Here is a 6,131-nt window from a genome sequence, read left to right as displayed (position 1 = left end):
ATCAAACTAACAAAGTTTTTGCATAGCAAAGGAAACCATCAATAAAATGAAAAAACAACCCACTGAATGGGAAAATATAGGCACCAATGATACATCTAATGAGGGGTTACTATCCAAAATTTATAAAGAACTTATACAACTCAACACCAAGAAAGCAAACAATTCAATTTTTAAAATGGGCAAAGAACCTGACATACATATGGCCAATAAACATGAAAAGATGCTCACCTTCACTAATCATCAGAGAAATACAAATTAAAACTGCAATGTGATATCACCTCACACCTGTCAGAATGACTATCATCAATAAATCAATAAACAAAAATTATTGGCCAGGATGGGGAGGCAAAAAAGAACCATAATGCACTGTTGGTGGGAATATAGACTGGTGCAGCCACTGAGGAAAGCAGTATGACGTTACCTCAAAAAAATTAAAAATATAGCTGCCTATCCATTTCTGGGAATATATCTGAAGAATCCTGAAACACTGATTCAAAAGAATATATGTACGCCTATGTTCACTGAAGCATTATTTACAATAACCAAGCTTTGGAAGCAGCCCAAGTGGATAAAATAGCTGTGGTACATTTACACAATGAAATACTACTCAGCCATAAAAAAAAAATCTTACTTTTTTGTGACAACATGAATGGATCTGGAGAGTAGTATGCTAACTGAAATACAAATACCATATGATTTCACTTATATGTGAAATCTAATTAACAAAATTAACTAAGAAACAAAATACAAAGAGGCACATAGATACAGAGAACAGACTAATAGCTATCAGAAAGGAGGGGACTGGGAGGTTAAAAAGGTGAAAGAATTAAACCAAAAAAAAAAAAAAACTCATATAGACAAGGGAATGGAGGTAGAAGAGGGTAAAGGGGCAATAAATGGTGACAGAGAGAGACTTGATGAACACACAATATATATATGGTGTATTATAAAATTGTACACATGAAACCTATATAATTTCATTCCAATGTCACCCCAATAGGTTCAATAAAGATTTTTTTAAATAGTATGAATGAATACTTTTACCAACAAAATTTTATGTACTCAATGCATATTGTCCACCTCCAGGTAGGCACATTGGATACTATATATATATATATATATATATATATATATATATATATATATATATCTCATAATGCTGCTACTAGAATTCAAAACACTTGGAAGTTTTCTGAATTATTTTTAAGAGCTAGAGGCATAATTTTTAATAATCTCAATGAGAATTTTTATTCTTTAACTCTACTCTAGCATTTTACATTTGTATAAGTCTTTATAATTTACAAAGCTCTTTCAAATGCGATGGAGTTTCTCATTTGACCTTCCTCATCACCAAGGATGGGTTTGATTTTCAGTCAAATAAAAACAATGACACCGTTTTGTTGTTGTTGTTTTAATATGGCTCATAATTTGCTTTTGCCAAGATTTTCATAAATAAAACCTACAGTTTTTTTAAAAATATATTTTATTGATTTTTTACAGAGAGGAAGGGAGAGTGATAGAGAGTTAGAAACATCGATGAGAGAGAAACTTCGATCAGCTGCCTCCTGCACACCTCCTACTGGGGATGTGCCCGCAACCAAGGTACATGCCCTTGACCGGAATCCAACCTGGGACCCTTCAGTCCGCAGACCAACGCTCTATCCACTGAGCCAAACAGGTTAGGGCAGTTGGCAAACTCGTTAGTCAACAGAGCCAAATATCACCAGTACAACGATTGAAATTTCTTTTGAGAGCCAATTTTTTTCAACTTAAACTTCTTCTAACACCACTTTCCCAGGCCGTGGTATTTTGTGGAAGAGCCACACTCAAGGGATCAAAGAGCCACACTCAAGGGATCAAAGAGCCGCATGCTGACCACGGGGTTAGGGCAAACCTACAAAGTTTTTGAGCAAGGGTACAATTGTTAGGAGGCATGTCTACTTTTCAAGATGAGCTAAATGATAATACTAAAGTTAATGTATTTTTTTAAATATCACATATCTATAGTCACATCTTTATGTTGAGCTCATTTAAATAAAGTCATATGTTTGAATCTCGGAGTTATTTTTATATAAATTTAAGTGACCATGAAACAATTCAGCACTTTGCATGTATTGGAAAAGAAAAATTAACAATCTGAAATAACGTTTACTTGACCTCCCTTTGTGTAGACATCATAATAAATACTTTTGTGCACAATCTACTTTAGTCTCCTCAATAACATCATTCTGTTTTACCAAAGAAGAAACTGAGTCTTAAAAATATTATGCAATTTGTCTAGTGTCATGCAACTAGTCATAGTAGAATCAGTCGGGTGAGTGTAATGTTTAAATAAGCTATGTTTTCTTGGTCTAAATATATAATTTTTCTGGAACACTAGTAGAAAAGCATAGGTTAGAATAGAAAGCATAGGTTAGCATAGGTTAGAAAATCTTTTACATAGGATTTTCTAACCTATGCTAACCTATCCTAACCTATGCATAGGAAAGCATAGGTTAGCATAGGTTAGAAAATCTTTTACAGATAATTTAAGTCTCCAATCTAGGATTTAAAAAACAAATACAATTGACTGTATAATTGTATTAATTATCAAATCACATATTAGTGCAAAAGAGTAATGCAAAGGAGAAATGTAAACATGAACTTTTTTAGTACCAATCGGTACCTTCTCACATGTGTAAATACCATTCAAACACAGGAACCCTCCAAATAAATCAGCTACCAAAAATAAGAAAATACTTTTATAACTATCATGAAATATCTTTTTGTTTTCTGTGCAACTGAAGGGTATAAAACATTTATTTGGCCATAGACTCAATAAAACATTCTTTTTTAATGAAGGAAGGGAGGGAGAGTAGAAAAAAGGATGTGGCAGAATAGTATTTTAAAATCTTGGATTTACCTTTTTTTTTTTTTTCCAATCACCATTTATCCCCTCTAGACTCTCTTCCACTTCCACCACCCCACACTCTCCAAAATCATGACATTGTTGTCCATTTCTCTCTCTCTTTTTTCTTTTTTGCTCAATCCCTGCACCCACCCACCCCAACAGCCCCCACACCACCAGCAGCAGAGCTCTCTGCCTGCTACCTTTTTATCTCTATTTGTTCAGGAACATCCTATATAATAAATGCAAATGGTCATCACGCCCTTATGCCCTCATGCCGTAAAGGCTCAGACACTCAACACTGGGGAGAGAGGAATGGGGACCAGCTAAGCACAAATGAGCTTGCAAGAGAGGAATGGGGACCAGCCAAGCTGCGGCCTGGGAGAGGGACAAGCCGCCCAACCCGTGGTCCCAGGCACCAGCAGTTGTGCCTGTGGCCCAAGAGAGGGACAATCAGCATGCCCCACGGTCCCCATGGTCCTGGGAGCCAGCAGTTGCGCCTGTGGCCCAAGAGAGGGACAAAGCATGCCCCACGGTCCCCATGGTCCCAGGCGCCAACAGCTGTGCCTGCACCTGTGGCCCGGGAGAGGGACAAGCTGCCTCCCCCGTGGTCCTGGGTACCTGTGGCTGCAGCCCAGGCAAAGTCTCCTGCCCACGGTCCCCTGCGGCTACGGCCAGCCTGGGCGAAGCCGGCCTGGGTCCTGGGTGCTTGCAGCTGGCCAGAGGGAGGGAAGCCCGGGTCCCAGGTGCCTGCGACTGTCCAGAGGAGGGAATTCTGGGTCCCGGAGTGCAGGGTGAGGCAGAGGCGGTTAGGGGCGATCAGGCCAGCAGGGGAGCAGTTAGGGGTGATCAGGCAGGTACGCAGAGGGGTTAGGAGCAATTAGGCAGGCAGGCAGATGAGTGGTTAGGAGCCAATGGTCCCGGATTGCAAGAGGCAGTCGGACATCTACCCCCAACCCCCCTCAAGGGTTCCCGGATTGGAGAGGGTTCAGGCCGGACTAGGGACCCCCCCCCCCCATGCATGAATTTCATGCATAGAGCCTCTAGTCTTTTCTATAAAATGTCTAGAGTGTTCTCTTCTCATTAAGAGACAGAAGTTAATAAGTCTTCTGTCTCCCCAAACACTCAGATTTTCTGAAGTTCTCAATAATGATGCTTTGAAAAGGACTTAATCAGTGTGTTGCTAATTATTTTCAATCACTTAAAATACTGTTTCTATCATCAGAATTCTTAAGGAACAATAACAATTGTGTTTTTTTCTTGAGTAAATGAATGCAACCTAGACTTCCATTATCCTATGACAGTGGTCAGCAAACTCATTAGTCAACAGAGCCAAATATCAACAGTGCAACGATTGAAATTTCTTTTGAGAGCCAAATTTTTTGAACTTAAACTTCTTCTAACGCCACTTCTTCAAAATAGACTCGCCCAGGCCGTGGTATTTTGTGGAAGAGCCACACTCAAGGGGCCAAAGAGCCACATTTGGCTCGTGAGCCACAGTTTGTCGACCACTGTCCTATGATATTCCCTGAGTAGGACTTTGGTCATATCAATTTTTTTCTTAAATTCAGATTGTTGTATATAAATGATTTCTGATTAAAATTACTATTAACCATATTTCTCATGTTGAAATCTGATTTTTTTACCTTTGCTAGAATTACATGGTGACTGACCTGCTATTATCATTATTTAATAAATGGATATTTAATCAAATGTGGTCCTTAAACTATCCTTTCTGACCTCATGTGCAGAAAAAACTGAAGAATTTCATCACAATATAATTTATATCTTCAGAATAGCAACAGCAATAATTTATTTGGAACAGAGTCAGGTAGAGACGAATGTTTGCAGATATATTTTCAAACATCTGATTCAAGAGTCTTTCACCTTCTTGAACTTACATTAGAATCAACTTTACTAAGAAGTACATGAGAAGCTCACACATCCTGCCTTCCCCCCAAGTGTTTACTTTGAGTTCCTGAAGTAACAGAGGGAAAGAGACAGGCATAGAGGGATTTCAAACGTGACAATTTAGAGACAAAATGGTGACTATTTAAGGATCAAAACTGGTTGGAGACAGAAAAAAATGAGATTAACCCATAAGAATGGCTCAGGTAATTTGGTAAGTAAATTCTTCCTTTTCTTTTTCTTTTTTTAATTGATTAAGGTATTACATATGTGTCCTTATCCCCTTATTGTCCCCGCCCCCCCCCCCAATCATGCCCTCACCCTCAACCCCTGTTGTCTGCATCCATTGGTTATGTTTATATGCATGCATAAAAGTCCTTTGGTTAATCTCTCCCCCTAAAGGTAAGTAAATTCTTACTTTTATGTGTTTCTATGCCCATCTTTTTTTATTATTATTATTGATTAAGGTATTACATATGTGTCCATATCCCTCCATTGCCCCCCCCACCCCACTCCCATACATGCCCTCACCCCCCTGCTGTCTCTGTCCAATGGTTATGCTTATATGCATGCATACAAGTCTTTTGGTTGATCTCTCTCCCTTACCCCCACCCTCCCCTACCTTCCCTCTGAGGTTTGAGCATCTGATCGATGCTTCTCTGTCTCTAGGTCTGTTTTTGTTCATCAGTTTATGTTGTTCATTATAATCCGCAAATGAGTGAGATCATGTGATATTTATCTTTCTCTGACTGACTTATTTCACTTAGCATAATGCTATGCCCACCTTTGAGAAGCACTGAACTGGAAGGAAGAAAGGGTCTTAGAAGGAAAGTTGGAGGCGGGTCTCTGATTTTCTTGAAATTACCTAGTCAAGGCCAACAAAATTAGAAGGGGGAAAAAACAATTGCAAGACAAATGCTATGAGTAGTAGAGTGTGTTCAGCAAGCACCTGTCTTATTCTATCTCTCTAAAAAAATCTAGGCACTGCCCAGGTAAAGAATTTTCAACAGCAGCAATTTCATTGGTTTTTTTAAAATATATTTAGGGATGTGGGTGGGAGAGGGCAATGGGGGGAAAAGGGACATATGTAATACTTTCAACAATAAAGATTTATAAAAATGTATACATATATTTTTATTCTTGACAGTATTACAGATGTTCCTCATTCTCTCCCCTTTATCCTCCTCCAGCTAGCCCCTATCCTCCCCAGACCTTCACCATACTATGTCTGTGTCCATGAGCTATTTATATAAGTATACAAGTTCTTTGGTTTATCTCTTCTCCACCCCTGCCCCACTTCCAAGATATGTCAATCTGTTCCATGCCTCCATGAGTC

This window comes from Cnephaeus nilssonii, assembly GCF_951640355.1.
Source record: "Cnephaeus nilssonii genome assembly, chromosome: 8".
In the NCBI taxonomy this organism is placed as follows: domain Eukaryota; kingdom Metazoa; phylum Chordata; class Mammalia; order Chiroptera; family Vespertilionidae; genus Cnephaeus; species Cnephaeus nilssonii.
This window is presented reverse-complemented; position numbering follows the sequence as displayed.